The sequence below is a fragment of the Lotus japonicus genome, chromosome 4, assembly GCF_012489685.1.
Source record: "Lotus japonicus ecotype B-129 chromosome 4, LjGifu_v1.2".
NCBI lineage: Eukaryota > Viridiplantae > Streptophyta > Magnoliopsida > Fabales > Fabaceae > Lotus > Lotus japonicus.
The window spans coordinates 57,175,284-57,201,967 of NC_080044.1; positions in this window are offsets into that span (position 1 = coordinate 57,175,284).

A 26,684-nucleotide genomic window follows, 5' to 3' on the forward strand; every position below is an offset into this window, starting at 1 on the left:
TGAAAGGATCACACCTCAGGCTACAAGTCGCGAAATTTCTGTCTGATTGAGGCCTCGCGGAGCTAACGTAACGAGCTACAACTTTGAAACAGGACTTTTGTGAAGTTTCGACTTTTTGGAGGGTCCCGCGATTGTCGGAAGCTGTTAGATGCGGCCGCTCAATAACATCAAATTATCGACACAGTCTGCAATGAAAGGATCACACCTCAGGCTACAAGTCGCGAAATTTCAGTCTGATTGAGGCCTCGCGGAGCTAACGTAACGAGCTACCACTTTGAAAAAAAACTTTTGTGAAGTTTCGACTTTTAGGAAGGTCCCGTGATTGTCGGAAGCTGTGAGATGCCGCCGCTCAAAAACATCAAATTCTCGACACAGTCTGCAATGAAAGGATCACACCTCAGGCTACAAGTCGCGAAATTTCAGTCTGATTGAGGCCTCGCGGAGCTAACGTAACAAGCTACAACTTTGAAAAAGAACTTTTGTGAAGTTTCGACTTTTTGGAGGGTCCCGCGATTGTCGGAAGCTGTGAGATGCCGCCGCTCAAGAACATCAAATTCTCGACACAGTCTGCAATGAAAGGATCACACCTCAGGCTACAAGTCGCGAAATTTCAGTCTGATTGAGGCCTCGCGGAGCTAACGTAACAAGCTACAACTTTGAAAAAGAACTTTTGTGAAGTTTCGACTTTTTGGAGGGTCCCGCGATTGTCGGAAGCTGTGAGATGCCGCCGCTCAAGAACATCAAATTCTCGACACAGTCTGCAATGAAAGGATCACACCTCAGGCTACAAGTCGCGAAATTTCAGTCTGATTGAGGCCTCGCGGAGCTAACGTAACAAGCTACAACTTTGAAAAAGAACTTTTGTGAAGTTTCGACTTTTTGGAGGGTCCCGCGATTGTCGGAAGCTGTGAGATGCCGCCGCTCAAGAACATCAAATTCTCGACACAGTCTGCAATGAAAGGATCACACCTCAGGCTACAAGTCGCGAAATTTCAGTCTGATTGAGGCCTCGCGGAGCTAACGTAACGAGCTACAACTTTGAAAAAGAACTTTTGTGAAGTTTGACTTTTTGGAGGGTCCCGCGATTGTCGGAAGCTGTGAGATGCTGCCGCTCAAGAACATCAAATTCTCGACACAGTCTGGAATGAAAGGATCACACGTCAGGCTACAGGTCGCGAAATTTCAGTCTGATTGAGGCCTCGCGGAGCTAATTAACGAGATACCACTTTGAAAAAGAACTTTTGTGAAGTTTCAAATTTTTGGAGGGTCCCGCGATTGTCGGAAGCTATGAGATGCCGCCGCTCAAGAACATCAAATTCTTGACACAGTCTATGATGAAAGGATCACACCTCAGGCTACAAGTCGCGAAATTTCAGTCTGATTGAGGCCTCGCGGAGCTAACGTAACGAGCTACAACTCTGAAAAAGAACTTTTGTGAAGTTTCAACTTTTTGGAGGGTCCCGCGATTGTCGGAAGCTGTGAGATGCTGTCGCTCAAGAACATCAAATTCTCGACACAGTCTGCAATGAAAGGATCACACCTCAGGCTACAAGTCGCGAAATTTCAGTCTGATTGAGGCCTCGCGGAGCTAACGTAACGAGCTACCACTTTGAAAAAGAACTTTTGTGAAGTTTCGACTTTTTGGACGGTCCCGCGATTGTCGGAAGCTGTTAGATGCGGCCGCTCAAGAACATCAAATTCTCGACACAGTCTGCAATGAAAGGATCACACCTCAGGCTACAAGTCGCGAAATTTCAGTCTGATTGAGGCCTCGCGGAGCTAACGTAACAAGCTACAACTTTGAAAAAGAACTTTTGTGAAGTTTCGACTTTTTGGAGGGTCCCGCGATTGTCGGAAGCTGTGAGATGCCGCCGCTCAAGAACATCAAATTCTCGACACAGTCAGCAATGAAAGGATCACACCTCAGGCTACAAGTCGCGAAATTTCAGTCTGATTGAGGCCTCGCGGAGCTAACGTAACGAGCTACAACTTTGAAAAAGAACTTTTGTGAAGTTTGACTTTTTGGAGGGTCCCGCGATTGTCGGAAGCTGTGAGATGCTGCCGCTCAAGAACATCAAATTCTCGACACAGTCTGGAATGAAAGGATCACACGTCAGGCTACAGGTCGTGAAATTTCAGTCTGATTGAGGCCTCGCGGAGCTAATTTAACGAGATACCACTTTGAAAAAGAACTTTTGTGAAGTTTCAAATTTTTGGAGGGTCCCGCGATTGTCGGAAGCTGTTAGATGCGGCCGCTCAATAACATCAAATTATCGACACAGTCTGCAATGAAAGGATCACACCTCAGGCTACAAGTCACGAAATTTCAGTCTGATTGAGGCCTCGCGGAGCTAATGTAACGAGCTACAACTTTGAAAAAGAACTTTTGTGAAGTTTCAACTTTTTGGAGGGTCCCGCGATTGTCGGAAGCTGTGAGATGCTGTCGCTCAAGAACATCAAATGCTCGACACAGTCTGCAATGAAAGGATCACACCTCAGGCTACAAGTCGCGAAATTTCAGTCTGATTGAGGCCTCGCGGAGCTAACGTAACGAGCTACCACTTTGAAAAAGAACTTTTGTGAAGTTTCGACTTTTTGGACGGTCCCGCGATTGTCGGAAGCTGTTAGATGCGGCCGCTCAAGAACATCAAATTCTCGACACAGTCTGCAATGAAAGGATCACACCTCAGGCTACAAGTCGCGAAATTTCAGTCTGATTGAGGCCTCGCGGAGCTAACGTAACAAGCTACAACTTTGAAAAAGAACTTTTGTGAAGTTTCGACTTTTTGGAGGGTCCCGCGATTGTCGGAAGCTGTGAGATGCCGCCGCTCAAGAACATCAAATTCTCGACACAGTCTGCAATGAAAGGATCACACCTCAGGCTACAAGTCGCGAAATTTCAGTCTGATTGAGGCCTCGCGGAGCTAACGTAACGAGCTACAACTTTGAAAAAGAACTTTTGTGAAGTTTGACTTTTTGGAGGGTCCCGCGATTGTCGGAAGCTGTGAGATGCTGCCGCTCAAGAACATCAAATTCTCGACACAGTCTGTGATGAAAGGATCACACGTCAGGCTACAGGTCGTGAAATTTCAGTCTGATTGAGGCCTCGCGGAGCTAATTTAACGAGATACCACTTTGAAACAGAACTTTTGTGAAGTTTCAAATTTTTGGAGGGTCCCGCGATTGTCGGAAGCTATGAGATGCCGCCGCTCAAGAACATCAAATTCTTGACACAGTCTGTGATGAAAGGATCACACCTCAGGCTACAAGTCGCGAAATTTTAGTCTGATTGAGGCCTCGCGGAGCTAACGTAACGAGCTACAACTTTGAAACAGGACTTTTGTGAAGTTTCGACTTTTTGGAGGGTCCCGCGATTGTCGGAAGCTGTTAGATGCGGCCGCTCAATAACATCAAATTATCGACACAGTCTGCAATGAAAGGATCACACCTCAGGCTACAAGTCACGAAATTTCAGTCTGATTGAGGCCTCGCGGAGCTAATGTAACGAGCTACAACTTTGAAAAAGAACTTTTGTGAAGTTTCAACTTTTTGGAGGGTCCCGCGATTGTCGGAAGCTATGAGATGCCGCCGCTCAAGAACATCAAATTCTTGACACAGTCTGTGATGAAAGGATCACACCTCAGGCTACAAGTCGCGAAATTTTAGTCTGATTGAGGCCTCGCGGAGCTAACGTAACGAGCTACAACTTTGAAACAGGACTTTTGTGAAGTTTCGACTTTTTGGAGGGTCCCGCGATTGTCGGAAGCTGTTAGATGCGGCCGCTCAATAACATCAAATTATCGACACAGTCTGCAATGAAAGGATCACACCTCAGGCTACAAGTCACGAAATTTCAGTCTGATTGAGGCCTCGCGGAGCTAATGTAACGAGCTACAACTTTGAAAAAGAACTTTTGTGAAGTTTCTACTTTTTGGAGGGTCCCGCGATTGTCGGAAGCTGTGAGATGCTGTCGCTCAAGAACATCAAATTCTCGACACAGTCTGCAATGAAAGGATCACACCTCAGGCTACAAGTCGCGAAATTTCAGTCTGATTGAGGCCTCGCGGAGCTAACGTAACGAGCTACCACTTTGAAAAAGAACTTTTGTGAAGTTTCGACTTTTTGGAGGGTCCCGCGATTGTCGGAAGCTGTGAGATGCCGCCGCTCAAGAACATCAAATTCTCGACACAGTCTGCAATGAAAGGATCACACCTCAGGCTACAAGTCGCGAAATTTCAGTCTGATTGAGGCCTCGCGGAGCTAACGTAACGAGCTACAACTTTGAAAAAGAACTTTTGTGAAGTTTGACTTTTTGGAGGGTCCCGCGATTGTCGGAAGCTGTGAGATGCTGCCGCTCAAGAACATCAAATTCTCGACACAGTCTGTGATGAAAGGATCACACGTCAGGCTACAGGTCGTGAAATTTCAGTCTGATTGAGGCCTCGCGGAGCTAATTTAACGAGATACCACTTTGAAAAAGAACTTTTGTGAAGTTTCAAATTTTTGGAGGGTCCCGCGATTGTCGGAAGCTATGAGATGCCGCCGCTCAAGAACATCAAATTCTTGACACAGTCTGTGATGAAAGGATCACACCTCAGGCTACAAGTCGCGAAATTTTAGTCTGATTGAGGCCTCGCGGAGCTAACGTAACGAGCTACAACTTTGAAACAGGACTTTTGTGAAGTTTCGACTTTTTGGAGGGTCCCGCGATTGTCGGAAGCTGTTAGATGCGGCCGCTCAATAACATCAAATTATCGACACAGTCTGCAATGAAAGGATCACACCTCAGGCTACAAGTCACGAAATTTCAGTCTGATTGAGGCCTCGCGGAGCTAATGTAACGAGCTACAACTTTGAAAAAGAACTTTTGTGAAGTTTCAACTTTTTGGAGGGTCCCGCGATTGTCGGAAGCTGTGAGATGCTGTCGCTCAAGAACATCAAATTCTCGACACAGTCTGCAATGAAAGGATCACACCTCAGGCTACAAGTCGCGAAATTTCAGTCTGATTGAGGCCTCGCGGAGCTAACGTAACGAGCTACCACTTTGAAAAAGAACTTTTGTGAAGTTTCGACTTTTTGGACGGTCCCGCGATTGTCGGAAGCTGTTAGATGCGGCCGCTCAAGAACATCAAATTCTCGACACAGTCTGCAATGAAAGGATCACACCTCAGGCTACAAGTCGCGAAATTTCAGTCTGATTGAGGCCTCGCGGAGCTAACGTAACAAGCTACAACTTTGAAAAAGAACTTTTGTGAAGTTTCGACTTTTTGGAGGGTCCCGCGATTGTCGGAAGCTGTGAGATGCCGCCGCTCAAGAACATCAAATTCTCGACACAGTCAGTGTAACACCCCGATTTCGGTGGCGTCACTTTAGTAACCAAAAGAAAATACTTTAAGCGGAAAAACGTGAATTATTATTTTTTTTTTTGACAATATAACTAAAGACAGAAAGCAATAAAACTCCCCAACAAAAGAAAAAGGGAACTACTATACAACTATATATACATGCCCCGTGTCGGGTGACAGAAAAGAGTAACGCCCGAAGGCAATATGTACAGTCCAAAATAAAGATGCTGTGTCCGCAACACTAACCTACAAAAACTGAGAGCAAGTTGGCCCAGCGGCCTAAGAAAAGACCCCCTAAATCCAACCAGCTCTCTGTGATCTCCATAGGAAACCACACAAAAGCTACCGGTAGGAAAACTACCCGGTCCCCAAAAACGGAAGCATGACGGTCAGAGCATCGACACAACTCCTACACTATCCCTACCCGAGGAGCCCACACTAGCACTCGATCCTACATGCTAGCGCGGTCGTCATCCGAATCTGCATCCAGGACGACTAGGTCGGCGTACTCAACACTGCCCTCTCTGTCCACCCTAATGCGCTCCCGCACTGGTCTCTCGGGCTCGGGGCCCGGAACGAGATCCGCAACGACAGCAGCAGCAGTAGACGGACTAGACTCCGTCGAAGCCCCACCTACTGGCAACTCCTCAGAAGGGTCCTCATCATCTGGAGGAGATGGTGGCGGTGGAGGTACTCCCAAGCCGGGTCCACAGTGTACTCCTGGAGGCAGGTTGAAGCTCACTATGTGCCTCCTCATCACTCCCTCCGTCAAGCGTCCAAATCGGTCGACACGGTCCTCCATGATCCGACCGGTGTAGGTCGCACGGTGGCCCTCGGGATCGACCACCCATGCACCTGGGTCGTCTTGGTCAAGCATCTCGTACCTGGTCCCCCCTGACGGGCTGACCATGGTAAACCAATCCCCCATACTCATCTGACAAATGGCGTAGTCCGCCCAAACACACACAGCAGACGCGAGGGTCAACTCCAAAGAATTATATAATTAATAAAACCAGATATAATTATAGGATAATAAATACTAGCCTCTCAGGCTTATAAGTTTTGGGATAGCTTCCTAGGGTTGCATGTATCACAATAAATATAAAGAGCCATAAAAACAAGTAGCATGTCTCAAAAATAGGATAAACAGTTACCAATCACACTCAGCAACTAAGTTAGCATGTATGTTGCATGAAATGCAATGCTGGGTAACAAAATGCATTCCGGAAGAAGGATGGACATCAACGAGACGGCCCTAACACCAGCCACGGTGGGTACCTTCCTGCTCGCGTGTCTCTTACACCACACAAAAGTAGTCAGATCAGCAGTGAACCCGTAGGTCTGCCATTCCGTCTGCTACTGAGGACCACCGTAGTGTCCTAAATATGGAAATCCGGGTCTTATGACCATTTTGGAATCCACCGAGGTCCGGTATCACGCCGTGTATTAACCTCAAAATGAGTGCATGAATGCAAGTGATTAGCCAAACAACGTCTCCGACCTCACCCGACACGTCGCCACGTGTTCTAGATTAACTTAAAGTCTCTAAAAGAATACCCTAAGGTAAATGTCGATTCTGCGACAAAATACAATTAATCATAAACAAAAGAGTGCAACCACTCACGACAACTCTTCGAGTCATCAATGCTCTCACGAAGTCTCACGCTTCTGTGGAGTCTCACACATTCACAAAGTCTCACGCTTCAGTGAAGTTTTATGCTTTCACAAGGTCTCACGCCTCAGTGAATTTACACACTTGCACGAAGTCTCACGCTTCAATGAAGTTTCATGCTGTTCACGAGGTCTCACGCCTCAGTGAAGATCCATGCTTTCCACAAGGTCTCACGCCTCAGTGGAGTATCACGCATTCACAAGGTCTCACACCTCCGTGAAGCTTCTCGGCTCATCCCTTGGATGGCTAAACAAACTGCTCCCAGAGCGAATGAGTATCAACATACCCAAAACTCGAAATCTTCCCAACACTTGGATCCGACGACACTTCTCGTTTCCAAAACTAAACTTCAATCCAAAGCTTGCATCCGAGATTGTTATCTTTATTTAAAGGTTTAGAGGTTGTTTAATATCTTATGAATTTCTTTATAAAAATAGCTCTTTTTAGTCTTATCGTATTCCCTATGAGTTTCAAAGTTCCCATAAACCCAAGTAATTCCCTGAGAAGGTCTCGATCCATTGGAGCATGACAAGGTCCGAACTCCGTTCGTCCTTTTTTTTAAAATTCTCTCAAAATCTCATAAAAATTCGGCATGACCTGCCCGCAATCCTCACTTTTCAGAATCTCAGGTACAAGTGGAATAGCATCATTGAAACAGCTCAACCAAAAGACATAAACAGCATATTCCAACACATCCTAAGTTAACCATGTAGCACATAGCATGTGAATCATTTAGCACACAATATCATGGCATCAAGTACTCAACAAGTTCGGCCGAAGCCTCAGAAATCATTTCAGACATTTAGCAATTAGGTGCATAACACATAAATCAAGTCGAATTTCATCGACACCTAAAGCATTATCTAGTAATTCAGAGAGTAGCCCTCACCGGTGGGTCTTCCAGCTTCCTCCTCCAAATGTTCTTCAAGCTCTTCTCCTTGGTTTCTTGGAATCTCCTCAAACGAACCTTAAGCAAAAAAAATCACAGAAATCAACACCAAGAGTCAGAAACTCGGCAATCAAAGAGTCCTAGGGTTACACAGTACACTACTACCTCCGTGGTACAACAATCTAACGCGTTAAGACAAGTTTTCGAAAAATCGGATTCTCCTCCCCCCTTGATATAGCTCTCGGCCACTTTCCTTAATTGGGAGGGTCGATTTTTCTTCGATCAAACTTGGTTCCTAGGTTAACATAAGCCGTAACTAAGACGGTTCTAGGCTCGGAAAAATTTTCGGATCGAAAACTGATATAGGGGTAGTTTGGTCATTATTTTTAGCTCAGAATTTCAAAATTGGATTTTTGAAAAACAAATTGGATGGGGACGTCCACAACGACGTTTATGACGACAAATCCTACTAGCACTAAGCCAAGTCGATAGATTAGAGCGTAAAGGTTGCGACTTTGGCGAAAAATGGGTATTTAGGGTAGAAATTGATCCCGGCGGCAATTCGTCGACATATGACAAAATCTAATCCGCAGAACACGCTCAGGAGCATGCAGGGAAGAAGTTTAGACGCTGAAATCAACTGATTTGAACAGTTTTTCAAAAACCTCAAAATTTTGAACTCAGAAAGTCGCAGGAGAAATGGACAGAAACGACGATTCGAAGGAGAGTATAGATTACCTACCTCGAGGTCTTCGATTAGTGACGAACGGTGAAGCAAACGGGCAAGAAACGACGAAGATCCGGATCTCTCTCTCTCTCTAGAACTCGCGGCTTGGAGGGGTGGGGAAATGGGTTTTTGTGAAAAAAATCTAATTTTTCAACTATTTATAGGTTTTGGAAAAAACGAAAAAATGATTTTTTTGCGATTCCGATTTTTCCTGCGCGTTCCTCTGCGCATTCTAAGATAGGTTCTGGCGACAGAATTCCAGAACTCAAAATAGAATTCTTGGAATTAAACCAAAAGATCCAAAATCGGCATAAGTCGGTGTAAGTCGGTTTATCCCGAAAAACTACTTTTTGCAGTGATCGTCGGATGAGAAAACTTCCTTCTGAAGAAAGATTAGGAATGATGAGAGAAGTAGGAGAACGCGGGTGGAATCTTCATTTGAGTTTCCGGATAGAAAAAGTCTTCATCGTCTGTCGATCTTAGGTTTTCCGAACTATCAGGGATTCCGTTTCGGCAAACTTCCGAGAATTGGAATTTGACGTTCGTACATTCCAGGATTTCGCATCGAAATGGTTGTTTAAGGACGGAAAAGAGAAGTTCTAACATTTCTCTGAGGATTTTTGGAATTAGTTTCCATCGTGTCCTAAAGCGTAAATTAACTATTCACTAATACCTTCGACCTAGGATTAAGCGTATGTTAGTCGTGCTATAACTCTTTCGGTTTTTCGATACATTCTTGGACTTTTCCTGAACCTCTTTCCTTCCCAAATTTATCTTAATCAAATAACTTATTTATTTTATTCACTTATCCAAAACGTTAAAACTTGGGCCTTACATTACTACCCTCCAAAAAGAAAGTTTCGACCTCGAAACTTAAGGGTCAGTAAAAAGTTCTGGATACTGTTCCTTGATCTTTTCCTTCAGCTCCCACGTTGCATCACCGGTGTCCTTGTTCCAAATAACCTTCACTAACTCGATCTCTTTACCCCTCAACTGCTTTACCCTTGTGTCACCAATGCTGATTGGCGGTGTCTCGAAAGACAAGTTATCCTTCAACTCAATGTCATCCAGCTCGATGACGTGCGTCGGATCAGCAATATACTTCCGCAGTTGTGACACATGGAATACACCGTGAACGTTTGATAGAAAAGGCGGTAGTGCGATCTGGTAAGCTACCGGTCCTACACGACGAGTAATCTGATAAGGTCCAATGAACTTTGGCGTCAGCTTTCTTGACTTGATTGCTCGACCAACTCCTGTAGTCTGGGTAACTCGCAAAAACACATGATCCCCTTCTTCAAATTCCAGGGTTCTGCGCCTTTGATCTGCATAGCTCTTCTGTCTACTCTGAGAAGCCTTCATCTTTTCCCTGATCTGTTTAATCTTCTCAGTTGTCTGTTGCAGAAGTTCCGGTCCTACTAACAAATTCTCTCCATCCTGATACCAACATAAAGGTGTTCTACACTTGCGGCCATACAATGCCTCATACGGTGCCATACCTATGGTCGTATGGAAACTGTTGTTATATGTGAATTCAATCAGTGGCAATAGGGTGTCCCAACTGCCCTTATTGTCTAACACGCAAGCTCGTAGCAAATCCTCCAATGTTTGGATAGTTCTCTCAGTTTGCCCATCAGTCTGTGGATGATAAGCAGAGCTTAATCTCAGCCTCGTTCCCAAAGCCTCATGAAGAGCTCCCCACAGATGTGAAGTAAACTTCGGGTCTCTATCGGAAACGATACTTGTTGGCACTCCATGAAGTCGCACAATCTCAGCTATATAAATCTCTGATAGCTTGTCCACATTGTACGTAGTTCTCACCGGTATGAAGTGAGCCGACTTAGTCAGTCGATCCACGATTACCCAAATCGAGTCATATCCTCTTTGAGTTCTTGGTAACGCCACGACAAAATCCATCGATATGCTATCCCATTTCCATTGAGGTACATCCAAGCTTTGTAGCATACCCGCAGATTTCTGATGTTCCACCTTCGCCTTTTGACAGGTCAAACATGCAGCTACGTATTCTGCCACTTGTCTTTTCATTCCTGGCCACCAAAAATTCACCTTCAAGTCCTGGTGCATCTTTTTCATTCCAGGGTGAATGCTCAGCTTACTTTTGTGACCTTCGTCCAGTATCAACCTCCTTAAGTCAGGGTTGTTGGGTACGCAAACTCTATCCTTACACCGTAGGATATTGTCACTTCCTACCTTAAATTCCGGGTCCTTACCCTGAATTACCAAATTCTTTTTTCCGAGTAAAAATTCATCTTGTAACTGTTGGTCTCGGATTTCTTCCATCAATCCATTGGTAATCCTGATCATCCCGAACCTCAGTTCTCCCTCGGATACTCTTACGTCCAAACTCAAATCTCGGAATTGTTCCAGCAGTTGTAGCTCCTTCACCATCATTGACGAGATATGCATTTTCCTGCTCAATGCATCAGCAACAACATTAGCTTTTCCAGGATGATACTGTAAGGTAAAATCGTAATCCTTGAGAAACTCCATCCAACGTCGTTGTCTCATGTTCAACTCCTTCTGGTCAAACAAGTACTTCAAGCTCTTGTGATCGCTAAATATGGTGAAATTGCATCCATATAAGTGATGTCTCCAGATCTTCAACGAAAACACAATGGCAGCAAGTTCTAAGTCATGAGTCGGATAGTTCTTCTCATGAGTCTTCAGTTGTCGTGAAGCATAAGCCACCACTTTCCGATGCTGCATCAGCACACATCCCAAACCTTGATGCGAAGCATCACAGTACACTTCATACGGTTCCTCTGGTTGCGGTAAGACGAGTACAGGTGACGTCGTCAAACGTTCCTTCATTGTCTGAAAACTAGTTTCGCACGCTTCGGTCCATGCAAAAGGTTGATCCTTTCTCGTAAGTTGAGTCAAGGGTCCAACGATCTTGGCGAAATTCTCAATGAAGCGACGATAGTACCCCGCCAAACCGACAAAACTCCTGATCTCAGTCACGGTCTTTGGCCGTTCCCATGACAACACCGTCTCTACCTTTGCTGGATCCACAGCTATACCTTCTTTAGAAATCACATGGCCCAAGAATTTTACCTCTTCGAGCCAAAATTCACACTTAGAAGGGTTGGCGTACAACTTTGTCTCTCTCAACACTTGTAAAACCTGACGCAAGTGCCCTTCATGATCTTCAGCGTTCTTTGAGTAGATCAGAATGTCGTCGATAAACACCACGACGAATCGATCCAAGAACGGATGGAATGTCCTGTTCATGTAATCCATGAAGATAGCAGGTGCGTTTGTCACCCCAAATGGCATCACTAGATACTCATAGTGTCCATAACGAGTCCGGAATGCCGTCTTCTGGATATCCTCAGTCTTTACTCTAATTTGATGGTAACCCGACTTCAGGTCTATCTTTGAGAATATCGCAGCTCCTCGTAGTTGATCCATCAAATCATCAATTCTGGGTAGCGGATACCTATTCTTGACGGTTACTTTGTTCAGTTGTCGATAGTCGACACAAAGTCTAGATTTCCCATCCTTCTTCTTCACCAATAAGACGGGTGCTCCCCAAGGTGAAACGCTTGGTCGGATGAATCCTTTCGACAGAAGATCCTCAAGTTGAGACTTCAACTCCACCAATTCCGCAGGTGCCATCCGATATGGTGCAATCGAAATCGGTCCTGTTCCCGGTACGATGTCAATAGCAAACTCAATGTCGCGTACAGGCGGCAAACCAGGTACATCGACAGGAAAAACATCCGCGAAGTCCCTCACAACTGGAATATTACTCACTTCCGAATTTCCTTTACTCTCCAAGCTCAACAAAACTGAATACTCTTGAGATCCTTCATTCAGAGAGACATTAATATGATTGGCGGATAGATACTCGGAAAGGTCCGAGTCAGGAAATACCACTCTCTTTCGGCTACAGTCCAGAAGACAATGGTAGTGAGACAACCAGTCCATCCCTAGGATAACATCTAGGTTCTTGAGAGTTAGGCACACTAGGTTAGCATGGTAAACTTTATCCCTATAGGTTACTGGGCAATACATGCATGCAGTATTGGCAAGCAGAGTTTTGGCAGGTGTGGTAACTATAAGATCGAAACTCAAAGCAGTAACGGGAAGTTTTAATCTAGTAGCACATTCCCTAGAGATAAAAGAGTGCGTTGCTCCGGAATCAAAAAGTACAGTTAGGAGATTACCGTCAATCTCGCAACCTCCCCTGATCAGACCATCAACATCTTCAGCTTCTTCACCATCCATGGTGTAGACTCTTGCCTTGGCAGCAGGACGCTTCCCACGAGCAGTGTTTACAGCGGGTTCTGTCTTAGGTGCTCTGCATTGAGCAGCAGTATGCCCCAACTTGTTACAGTTAAAGCATTTGGGCCTCATGTCAGTACAAGCATTGGCATAGTGCCCAGGCTGCCCACATCTGTAGCAGGTCATCTCCCTGTTCCCAGTCTGACCTCCAGAACCTCCAGCAGTACCCACCATGGGCCTATAAGATCCTGAAGCAATTCCTCTACCTGCAGGACGTTGATACGGCTTCCTACTCTGAAATCTCCCTCTGCCTTGAAAATTTTGAGAGCCCGACCTCATCGGCCCTCCTGTCCCAACACGGTTCAGTCTCCTGTTCTTCATTATCTCCACCTCAGTGGCTTTCTCAACCAAAGTCTGAAAACGAGTGATCCCCAACGGTTTCACCGAGTCTTCAATATCGGGCCTCAGCCCATTCACAAAGCGCTTGCACATGTAGGGTTCATCGACCCCATTGCGGAAGAATCGAAAGTGCTTGGCCAACGATTCCAGCTTGGCAGCATATTCCGGGATGGACATGCTACCCTGACGAAGTGTCAGGAATTGCGACTCACGCTCGTCCCGAGCACTATCTGGAAAATACTTTTCCAGAAAAGCAGCACGAAACGAAACCCAGTTCACTTCCAAGTTGTTTGCTTCCATCATTCCTCTGGCGCCTCTCCACCAGTACTCAGCATCACCCAACAATAGAAAGGTTGCCATTCCCACCTTGGCCCCCTCAGCAGTCTGCAATACACCGAAGATCTTTTCAATCTCCTGGATCCAGAGATCCGCTTTGTCCGGGTCCGTACCCCCCGAGAACTTAGGTGGATCCTGTCTCCTAAAATCATTCAGGCCTCTGTTCTGATCCATTGTCACTTCCCTCTGGCGTTGGTGCTGATCACGTGCCTCCTCAGCAGCACGCCTCATAGCATTATCGTTTGCCTGTGCAGTCACAGCTTGGGCCATAGTGGCCATCATCTCAGCTAGTTGGTTAGCGTTCACCATGTTCTGCTAAATTAACAACCAGTTAGTGCTCATCATAAGATAGCATCCAAAATAACTATACAATATGATTAAGCAATAACTTCAAACAATTCTAAGCGAAAAATCGCTTGGCAGACAATCAATTTTTACTCTTCGCAGAGTCACACAACCTAGCACAGAAGACCTATTCCCCAAAGACTCCCGAAAGACTCGACTAAGCTCTGATACCACAAATGTAACACCCCGATTTCGGTGGCGTCACTTTAGTAACCAAAAGAAAATACTTTAAGCGGAAAAACGTGAATTATTTTTTTTTTGACAATATAACTAAAGACAGAAAGCAATAAAACTCCCCAACAAAAGAAAAAGGAACTACTATACAACTATATATACATGCCCCGTGTCGGGTGACAGAAAAGAGTAACGCCCGAAGGCAATATGTACAGTCCAAAATAAAGATGCTGTGTCCGCAACACTAACCTACAAAAACTGAGAGCAAGTTGGCCCAGCGGCCTAAGAAAAGACCCCCTAAATCCAACCAGCTCTCTGTGATCTCCATAGGAAACCACACAAAAGCTACCGGTAGGAAAACTACCCGGTCCCCAAAAACGGAAGCATGACGGTCAGAGCATCGACACAACTCCTACACTATCCCTACCCGAGGAGCCCACACTAGCACTCGATCCTACATGCTAGCGCGGTCGTCATCCGAATCTGCATCCAGGACGACTAGGTCGGCGTACTCAACACTGCCCTCTCTGTCCACCCTAATGCGCTCCCGCACTGGTCTCTCGGGCTCGGGGCCCGGAACGAGATCCGCAACGACAGCAGCAGCAGTAGACGGACTAGACTCCGTCGAAGCCCCACCTACTGGCAACTCCTCAGAAGGGTCCTCATCATCTGGAGGAGATGGTGGCGGTGGAGGTACTCCCAAGCCGGGTCCACAGTGTACTCCTGGAGGCAGGTTGAAGCTCACTATGTGCCTCCTCATCACTCCCTCCGTCAAGCGTCCAAATCGGTCGACACGGTCCTCCATGATCCGACCGGTGTAGGTCGCACGGTGGCCCTCGGGATCGACCACCCATGCACCTGGGTCGTCTTGGTCAAGCATCTCGTACCTGGTCCCCCCTGACGGGCTGACCATGGTAAACCAATCCCCCATACTCATCTGACAAATGGCGTAGTCCGCCCAAACACACACAGCAGACGCGAGGGTCAACTCCAAAGAATTATATAATTAATAAAACCAGATATAATTATAGGATAATAAATACTAGCCTCTCAGGCTTATAAGTTTTGGGATAGCTTCCTAGGGTTGCATGTATCACAATAAATATAAAGAGCCATAAAAACAAGTAGCATGTCTCAAAAATAGGATAAACAGTTACCAATCACACTCAGCAACTAAGTTAGCATGTATGTTGCATGAAATGCAATGCTGGGTAACAAAATGCATTCCGGAAGAAGGATGGACATCAACGAGACGGCCCTAACACCAGCCACGGTGGGTACCTTCCTGCTCGCGTGTCTCTTACACCACACAAAAGTAGTCAGATCAGCAGTGAACCCGTAGGTCTGCCATTCCGTCTGCTACTGAGGACCACCGTAGTGTCCTAAATATGGAAATCCGGGTCTTATGACCATTTTGGAATCCACCGAGGTCCGGTATCACGCCGTGTATTAACCTCAAAATGAGTGCATGAATGCAAGTGATTAGCCAAACAACGTCTCCGACCTCACCCGACACGTCGCCACGTGTTCTAGATTAACTTAAAGTCTCTAAAAGAATACCCTAAGGTAAATGTCGATTCTGCGACAAAATACAATTAATCATAAACAAAAGAGTGCAACCACTCACGACAACTCTTCGAGTCATCAATGCTCTCACGAAGTCTCACGCTTCTGTGGAGTCTCACACATTCACAAAGTCTCACGCTTCAGTGAAGTTTTATGCTTTCACAAGGTCTCACGCCTCAGTGAATTTACACACTTGCACGAAGTCTCACGCTTCAATGAAGTTTCATGCTGTTCACGAGGTCTCACGCCTCAGTGAAGATCCATGCTTTCCACAAGGTCTCACGCCTCAGTGGAGTATCACGCATTCACAAGGTCTCACACCTCCGTGAAGCTTCTCGGCTCATCCCTTGGATGGCTAAACAAACTGCTCCCAGAGCGAATGAGTATCAACATACCCAAAACTCGAAATCTTCCCAACACTTGGATCCGACGACACTTCTCGTTTCCAAAACTAAACTTCAATCCAAAGCTTGCATCCGAGATTGTTATCTTTATTTAAAGGTTTAGAGGTTGTTTAATATCTTATGAATTTCTTTATAAAAATAGCTCTTTTTAGTCTTATCGTATTCCCTATGAGTTTCAAAGTTCCCATAAACCCAAGTAATTCCCTGAGAAGGTCTCGATCCATTGGAGCATGACAAGGTCCGAACTCCGTTCGTCCTTTTTTTAAAATTCTCTCAAAATCTCATAAAAATTCGGCATGACCTGCCCGCAATCCTCACTTTTCAGAATCTCAGGTACAAGTGGAATAGCATCATTGAAACAGCTCAACCAAAAGACATAAACAGCATATTCCAACACATCCTAAGTTAACCATGTAGCACATAGCATGTGAATCATTTAGCACACAATATCATGGCATCAAGTACTCAACAAGTTCGGCCGAAGCCTCAGAAATCATTTCAGACATTTAGCAATTAGGTGCATAACACATAAATCAAGTCGAATTTCATCGACACCTAAAGCATTATCTAGTAATTCAGAGAGTAGCCCTCACCGGTGGGTCTTCCAGCTTCCTCCTCCAAATGTTCTTCAAGCTCTTCTCCTTGGTTTCTTGGAATCTCCTCAAACGAACCTTAAGCAAAAAATCACAGAAATCAACACCAAGAGTCAGAAACTCGCAATCAAAGAGTCCTAGGGTTACACAGTACACTACTACCTCCGTGGTACACAATCTAACGCGTTAAGACAAGTTTTCGAAAAATCGGATTCTCCTCCCCCCTTGATATAGCTCTCGGCCACTTTCCTTAATTGGGAGGGTCGATTTTTCTTCGATCAAACTTGGTTCCTAGGTTAACATAAGCCGTAACTAAGACGGTTCTAGGCTCGGAAAAATTTTCGGATCGAAAACTGATATAGGGGTAGTTTGGTCATTATTTTTAGCTCAGAATTTCAAAATTGGATTTTTGAAAAACAAATTGGATGGGGACGTCCACAACGACGTTTATGACGACAAATCCTACTAGCACTAAGCCAAGTCGATAGATTAGAGCGTAAAGGTTGCGACTTTGGCGAAAAATGGGTATTTAGGGTAGAAATTGATCCCGGCGGCAATTCGTCGACATATGACAAAATCTAATCCGCAGAACACGCTCAGGAGCATGCAGGGAAGAAGTTTAGACGCTGAAATCAACTGATTTGAACAGTTTTTCAAAAACCTCAAAATTTTGAACTCAGAAAGTCGCAGGAGAAATGGACAGAAACGACGATTCGAAGGAGAGTATAGATTACCTACCTCGAGGTCTTCGATTAGTGACGAACGGTGAAGCAAACGGGCAAGAAACGACGAAGATCCGGATCTCTCTCTCTCTCTAGAACTCGCGGCTTGGAGGGGTGGGGAAATGGGTTTTTGTGAAAAAAATCTAATTTTTCAACTATTTATAGGTTTTGGAAAAAACGAAAAAATGATTTTTTTGCGATTCCGATTTTTCCTGCGCGTTCCTCTGCGCATTCTAAGATAGGTTCTGGCGACAGAATTCCAGAACTCAAAATAGAATTCTTGGAATTAAACCAAAAGATCCAAAATCGGCATAAGTCGGTGTAAGTCGGTTTATCCCGAAAAACTACTTTTTGCAGTGATCGTCGGATGAGAAAACTTCCTTCTGAAGAAAGATTAGGAATGATGAGAGAAGTAGGAGAACGCGGGTGGAATCTTCATTTGAGTTTCCGGATAGAAAAAGTCTTCATCGTCTGTCGATCTTAGGTTTTCCGAACTATCAGGGATTCCGTTTCGGCAAACTTCCGAGAATTGGAATTTGACGTTCGTACATTCCAGGATTTCGCATCGAAATGGTTGTTTAAGGACGGAAAAGAGAAGTTCTAACATTTCTCTGAGGATTTTTGGAATTAGTTTCCATCGTGTCCTAAAGCGTAAATTAACTATTCACTAATACCTTCGACCTAGGATTAAGCGTATGTTAGTCGTGCTATAACTCTTTCGGTTTTTCGATACATTCTTGGACTTTTCCTGAACCTCTTTCCTTCCCAAATTTATCTTAATCAAATAACTTATTTATTTTATTCACTTATCCAAAACGTTAAAACTTGGGCCTTACAGTCAGCAATGAAAGGATCACACCTCAGGCTACAAGTCGCGAAATTTCAGTCTGATTGAGGCCTCGCGGAGCTAACGTAACGAGCTACAACTTTGAAAAAGAACTTTTGTGAAGTTTGACTTTTTGGAGGGTCCCGCGATTGTCGGAAGCTGTGAGATGCTGCCGCTCAAGAACATCAAATTCTCGACACAGTCTGGAATGAAAGGATCACACGTCAGGCTACAGGTCGTGAAATTTCAGTCTGATTGAGGCCTCGCGGAGCTAATTTAACGAGATACCACTTTGAAAAAGAACTTTTGTGAAGTTTCAAATTTTTGGAGGGTCCCGCGATTGTCGGAAGCTGTTAGATGCGGCCGCTCAATAACATCAAATTATCGACACAGTCTGCAATGAAAGGATCACACCTCAGGCTACAAGTCACGAAATTTCAGTCTGATTGAGGCCTCGCGGAGCTAATGTAACGAGCTACAACTTTGAAAAAGAACTTTTGTGAAGTTTCAACTTTTTGGAGGGTCCCGCGATTGTCGGAAGCTGTGAGATGCTGTCGCTCAAGAACATCAAATGCTCGACACAGTCTGCAATGAAAGGATCACACCTCAGGCTACAAGTCGCGAAATTTCAGTCTGATTGAGGCCTCGCGGAGCTAACGTAACGAGCTACCACTTTGAAAAAGAACTTTTGTGAAGTTTAGACTTTTTGGACGGTCCCGCGATTGTCGGAAGCTGTTAGATGCGGCCGCTCAAGAACATCAAATTCTCGACACAGTCTGCAATGAAAGGATCACACCTCAGGCTACAAGTCGCGAAATTTCAGTCTGATTGAGGCCTCGCGGAGCTAACGTAACAAGCTACAACTTTGAAAAGAACTTTTGTGAAGTTTCGACTTTTTGGAGGGTCCCGCGATTGTCGGAAGCTGTGAGATGCCGCCGCTCAAGAACATCAAATTCTCGACACAGTCTGCAATGAAAGGATCACACCTCAGGCTACAAGTCGCGAAATTTCAGTCTGATTGAGGCCTCGCGGAGCTAACGTAACGAGCTACAACTTTGAAAAAGAACTTTTGTGAAGTTTGACTTTTTGGAGGGTCCCGCGATTGTCGGAAGCTGTGAGATGCTGCCGCTCAAGAACATCAAATTCTCGACACAGTCTGTGATGAAAGGATCACACGTCAGGCTACAGGTCGTGAAATTTCAGTCTGATTGAGGCCTCGCGGAGCTAATTTAACGAGATACCACTTTGAAAAAGAACTTTTGTGAAGTTTCAAATTTTTGGAGGGTCCCGCGATTGTCGGAAGCTATGAGATGCCGCCGCTCAAGAACATCAAATTCTTGACACAGTCTGTGATGAAAGGATCACACCTCAGGCTACAAGTCGCGAAATTTCAGTCTGATTGAGGCCTCGCGGAGCTAACGTAACGAGCTACAACTTTGAAACAGGACTTTTGTGAAGTTTCGACTTTTTGGAGGGTCCCGCGATTGTCGGAAGCTGTTAGATGCGGCCGCTCAATAACATCAAATTATCGACACAGTCTGCAATGAAAGGATCACACCTCAGGCTACAAGTCACGAAATTTCAGTCTGATTGAGGCCTCGCGGAGCTAATGTAACGAGCTACAACTTTGAAAAAGAACTTTTGTGAAGTTTCAACTTTTTCGAGGGTCCCGCGATTGTCGGAAGCTGTGAGATGCTGTCGCTCAAGAACATCAAATTCTCGACACAGTCTGCAATGAAAGGATCACACCTCAGGCTACAAGTCACGAAATTTCAGTCTGATTGAGGCCTCGCAGAGCTAACGTAACGAGCTACAACTTTGAAAAAGAACTTTTGTGAAGTTTCGACTTTTTGGAGGGTCCCGCGATTGTCGGAAGCTGTGAGATGCTGTCGCTCAAGAACATCAAATTCTCGACACAGTCTGCAATGAAAGGATCACACCTCAGGCTACAAGTCACGAAATTTCAGTCTGATTGAGGCCTCGCAGAGCTAACGTAACGAGCTACAACTTTGAAAAAGAACTTTTGTGAAGTTTCGACTTTTTGGAGGGTCCCACGATTGTCGGAAGCTGTGAGATGCCGCCGCTCAAGAACATCAAATTCTCGACACAGTCTGCAATGAAAGGATCACACCTCAGGCAACAAGTCACGAAATTTCAGTCTGATTGAGGCCTCGCAGAGCTAACGTAACGAGCTACAACTTTGAAAAAGAACTTTTGTGAAGTTTCGACTTTTTGGAGGGTCCCGCGATTGTCGGAAGCTGTGAGATGCCGCCGCTCAAGAACATCAAATTCTCGACACAGTCAGCAATGAAAGGATCACACCTCAGGCTACAAGTCGCGAAATTTCAGTCTGATTGAGGCCTCGCGGAGCTAACGTAACGAGCTACAACTTTGAAACAGGACTTTTGTGAAGTTTCGACTTTTTGGAGGGTCCCGCGATTGTCGGAAGCTGTTAGATGCGGCCGCTCAATAACATCAAATTATCGACACAGTCTGCAATGAAAGGATCACACCTCAGTCTACAAGTCACGAAATTTCAGTCTGATTGAGGCCTCGCGGAGCTAATGTAACGAGCTACAACTTTGAAAAAGAACTTTTGTGAAGTTTCAACTTTTTGGAGGGTCCCGCGATTGTCGGAAGCTGTGAGATGCTGTCGCTCAAGAACATCAAATTCTCGACACAGTCTGGAATGAAAGGATCACACGTCAGGCTACAAGTCACGAAATTTCAGTCTGATTGAGGCCTCGCAGAGCTAACGTAACGAGCTACAACTTTGAAAAAGAACTTTTGTGAAGTTTGACTTTTTGGAGGGTCCCGCGATTGTCGGAAGCTGTGAGATGCTGCCGCTCAAGAACATCAAATTCTCGACACAGTCTGGAATGAAAGGATCACACGTCAGGCTACAGGTCGTGAAATTTCAGTCTGATTGAGGCCTCGCGGAGCTAATTTAACGAGATACCACTTTGAAAAAGAACTTTTGTGAAGTTTCGAATTTTTGGAGGGTCCCGCGATTGTCGGAAGCTATGAGATGCCGCCGCTCAAGAACATCAAATTCTTGACACAGTCTGTGATGAAAGGATCACACCTCAGGCTACAAGTCGCGAAATTTCAGTCTGATTGAGGCCTCGCGGAGCTAACGTAACGAGCTACAACTTTGAAACAGGACTTTTGTGAAGTTTCGACTTTTTGGAGGGTCCCGCGATTGTCGGAAGCTGTTAGATGCGGCCGCTCAATAACATCAAATTATCGACACAGTCTGCAATGAAAGGATCACACCTCAGGCTACAAGTCACGAAATTTCAGTCTGATTGAGGCCTCGCGGAGCTAATGTAACGAGCTACAACTTTGAAAAAGAACTTTTGTGAAGTTTCAACTTTTTGGAGGGTCCCGCGATTGTCGGAAGCTGTGAGATGCTGTCGCTCAAGAACATCAAATTCTCGACACAGTCTGCAATGAAAGGATCACACCTCAGGCTACAAGTCGCGAAATTTCAGTCTGATTGAGGCCTCGCAGAGCTAACGTAACGAGCTACAACTTTGAAAAAGAACTTTTGTGAAGTTTCGACTTTTTGGAGGGTCCCGCGATTGTCGGAAGCTGTGAGATGCCGCCGCTCAAGAACATCAAATTCTCGACACAGTCTGCAATGAAAGGATCACACCTCAGGCTACAAGTCACGAAATTTCAGTCTGATTGAGGCCTCGCAGAGCTAACGTAACGAGCTACAACTTTGAAAAAGAACTTTTGTGAAGTTTCGACTTTTTGGAGGGTCCCGCGATTGTCGGAAGCTGTGAGATGCCGCCGCTCAAGAACATCAAATTCTCGACACAGTCTGCAATGAAAGGATCACACCTCAGGCTACAAGTCGCGAAATTTCAGTCTGATTGAGGCCTCGCGGAGCTAACGTAACGAGCTACAACTTTGAAAAAGAACTTTTGTGAAGTTTCAACTTTTTGGAGGGTCCCGCGATTGTCGGAAGCTGTGAGATGCTGCCGCTCAAGAACATCAATTCTCGACACAGTCTGGAATGAAAGGATCACACGTCAGGCTACAGGTCGCGAAATTTCAGTCTGATTGAGTCCTCGCGGAGCTAATTTAACGAGCTACCACTTTGAAAAAGAACTTTTGTGAAGTTTCAACTTTTTGGAGGGTCCCGTGATTGTCGGAAGCTGTGAGATGCGGCGCTCAAGAACATCAAATTCTCGACACAGTCTGTGATGAAAGGATCACACCTCAGGCTACAAGTCGCGAAATTTCATTCTGATTGAGGCCTCGCGGAGCTAACGTAACGAGCTACAACTTTGAAACAGGACTTTTGTGAAGTTTCGACTTTTTGGAGGGTCCCGCGATTGTCGGAAGCTGTTAGATGCGGCCGCTCAATAACATCAAATTATCGACACAGTCTGCAATGAAAGGATCACACCTCAGGCTACAAGTCACGAAATTTCAGTCTGATTGAGGCCTCGCGGAGCTAATGTAACGAGCTACAACTTTGAAAAAGATTTTTTGTGAAGTTTCAACTTTTTGGAGGGTCCCGCGATTGTCGGAAGCTGTGAGATGCTGTCGCTCAAGAACATCAAATTCTCGACACAGTCTGCAATGAAAGGATCACACCTCAGGCTACAAGTCGCGAAATTTCAGTCTGATTGAGGCCTCGCGGAGCTAACGTAACGAGCTACCACTTTGAAAAAGAACTTTTGTGAAGTTTCGACTTTTTGGACGGTCCCGCGATTGTCGGAAGCTGTTAGATGCGGCCGCTCAAGAACATCAAATTCTCGACACAGTCTGCAATGAAAGGATCACACCTCAGGCTACAAGTCGCGAAATTTCAGTCTGATTGAGGCCTCGCGGAGCTAACGTAACGAGCTACAATTTTGAAAAAGAACTTTTGTGAAGTTTCGACTTTTTGGAGGGTCCCGCGATTGTCGGAAGCTGTGAGATGCCGCCGCTCAAGAACATCAAATTCTCGACACAGTCTGCAATGAAAGGATCACACCTCAGGCTACAAGTCGCGAAATTTCAGTCTGATTGAGGCCGCGCGGAGCTAACGTAACGAGCTACAACTTTGAAAAAGAACTTTTGTGAAGTTTCGACTTTTTGGAGGGTCCCGCGATTGTCGGAAGCTGTGAGATGCTGCCGCTCAAGAACATCAAATTCTCGACACAGTCTGGAATGAAAGGATCACACGTCAGGCTACAGGTCGCGAAATTCAGTCTGATTGAGGCCTCACGGAGCTAATTTAACGAGCTACCACTTTGAAAAAGAACTTTTGTGAAGTTTCAAATTTTTGGAGGGTCCCGCGATTGTCGGAAGCTATGAGATGCCGCCGCTCAAGAACATCAAATTCTCGACACAGTCTGGATGAAAGGATCACACCTCAGGCTACAAGTCGCGAAATTTCAGTCTGATTGAGGCCTCGCGGAGCTAACGTAACGAGCTACAATTTGAAACAGGACTTTTGTGAAGTTTCGACTTTTTGGAGGGTCCCGCGATTGTCGGAAGCTGTTAGATGCGGCCGCTCAATAACATCAAATTATCGACACAGTCTGCAATGAAAGGATCACACCTCAGTCTACAAGTCACGAAATTTCAGTCTGATTGAGGCCTCGCGGAGCTAATGTAACGAGCTACAACTTTGAAAAAGAACTTTTGTGAAGTTTCAACTTTTTGGAGGGTCCCGCGATTGTCGGAAGCTGTGAGATGCTGTCGCTCAAGAACATCAAATTCTCGACACAGTCTGGAATGAAAGGATCACACGTCAGGCTACAAGTCACGAAATTTCAGTCTGATTGAGGCCTCGCAGAGCTAACGTAACGAGCTACCACTTTGAAAAAGAACTTTTGTGAAGTTTCAACTTTTTGGAGGGTCCCGTGATTGTCGGAAGCTGTGAGATGCCGCCACTCAAGAACATCAAATTCTCGACACAGTCTGCAATGAAAGGATCACACCTCAGGCTACAAGTCGCGAAATTTCAGTCTGATTGAGGCCTCGCGGAGCTAACGTAACGAGCTACAACTTTGAAAAAGAACTTTTGTGAAGTTTCAACTTTTTGGAGGGTCCCGCGATTGTCGGAAGCTGTGAGATGCTGTCGCTCAAGAACATCAAATTCTCGACACAGTCTGCAATGAAAGGATCACACCTCAGGCTACAAGTCGCGAAATTTCAGTCTGATTGAGGCCTCGCGGAGCTAATGTAACGAGCTACAACTTTGAAAAAGAACTTTTGTGAAGTTTCAACTTTTTGGAGGGTCCCGCGATTGTCGGAAGCTGTGAGATGCTGTCGCTCAACAACATCAAATTCTCGACACAGTCTGCAATGAAAGGATCACACCTCAGGCTACAAGTCGCGAAATTTCAGTCTGATTGAGGCCTCGCGGAGCTAACGTAACGAGCTACAACTTTGAAACAGGACTTTTGTGAAGTTTCGACTTTTTGGAGGGTCCCGCGATTGTCGGAAGCTGTTAGATGCGGCCGCTCAATAACATCAAATTATCGACACAGTCTGCAATAAAGGATCACACCTCAGGCTACAAGTCACGAAATTTCAGTCTGATTGAGGCCTCGCGGAGCTAATGTAACGAGCTACAACTTTGAAAAAGAACTTTTGTGAAGTTTCAACTTTTTGGAGGGTCCCGCGATTGTCGGAAGCTGTGAGATGCTGTCGCTCAAGAACATCAAATTCTCGACACAGTCTGCAATGAAAGGATCACACCTCAGGCTACAAGTCGCGAAATTTCAGTCTGATTGAGGCCTCGCGGAGCTAACGTAACGAGCTACCACTTTGAAAAAGAACTTTTGTGAAGTTTCGACTTTTTGGACGGTCCCGCGATTGTCGGAAGCTGTTAGATGCGGCCGCTCAAGAACATCAAATTCTCGACACAGTCTGCAATGAAAGGATCACACCTCAGGCTACAAGTCGCGAAATTTCAGTCTGATTGAGGCCTCGCGGAGCTAACGTAACGAGCTACAACTTTGAAAAAGAACTTTTGTGAAGTTTCGACTTTTTGGAGGGTCCCGCGATTGTCGGAAGCTGTGAGATGCCGCCGCTCAAGAACATCAAATTCTCGACACAGTCTGCAATGAAAGGATCACACCTCAGGCTACAAGTCGCGAAATTTCAGTCTGATTGAGGCCTCGCGGAGCTAACGTAACGAGCTACCACTTTGAAAAAGAACTTTTGTGAAGTTTCGACTTTTTGGACGGTCCCGCGATTGTCGGAAGCTGTTAGATGCGGCCGCTCAAGAACATCAAATTCTCGACACAGTCTGCAATGAAAGGATCACACCTCAGGCTACAAGTCGCGAAATTTCAGTCTGATTGAGGCCTCGCGGAGCTAACGTAACGAGCTACAACTTTGAAAAAGAACTTTTGTGAAGTTTCGACTTTTTGGAGGTCCCGCGATTGTCGGAAGCTGTGAGATGCCGCCGCTCAAGAACATCAAATTCTCGACACAGTCTGCAATGAAAGGATCACACCTCAGGCTACAAGTCGCGAAATTTCAGTCTGATTGAGGCCTCGCGGAGCTAACGTAACGAGCTACAACTTTGAAAAAGAACTTTTGTGAAGTTTCGACTTTTTGGAGGGTCCCGCGATTGTCGGAAGCTGTGAGATGCTGCCGCTCAAGAACATCAAATTCTCGACACAGTCTGGAATGAAAGGATCACACGTCAGGCTACAAGTCGCGAAATTTCAGTCTGATTGAGGCCTCGCGGAGCTAATTTAACGAGCTACCACTTTGAAAAAGAACTTTTGTGAAGTTTCAAATTTTTGGAGGGTCCCGCGATTGTCGGAAGCTATGAGATGCCGCCGCTCAAGAACATCAAATTCTCGACACAGTCTGTGATGAAAGGATCACACCTCAGGCTACAAGTCGCGAAATTTCAGTCTGATTGAGGCCTCGCGGAGCTAACGTAACGAGCTACAATTTGAAACAGGACTTTTGTGAAGTTTCGACTTTTTGGAGGGTCCCGCGATTGTCGGAAGCTGTTAGATGCGGCCGCTCAATAACATCAAATTATCGACACAGTCTGCAATGAAAGGATCACACCTCAGGCTACAAGTCACGAAATTTCAGTCTGATTGAGGCCTCGCGAGCTAACGTAACGAGCTACAACTTTGAAAAAGAACTTTTGTGAAGTTTCGACTTTTTGGAGGGTCCCGCGATTGTCGGAAGCTGTTAGATGCGGCCGCTCAATAACATCAAATTTCGACACAGTCTGCAATGAAAGGATCACACCTCAGCTACAAGTCACGAAATTTCAGTCTGATTGAGGCCTCGCGGAGCTAATGTAACGAGCTACAACTTTGAAAAAGAACTTTTGTGAAGTTTCAACTTTTTGGAGGGTCCCGCGATTGTCGGAAGCTGTGAGATGCTGTCGCTCAAGAACATCAAATTCTCGACACAGTCTGGAATGAAAGGATCACACGTCAGGCTACAAGTCA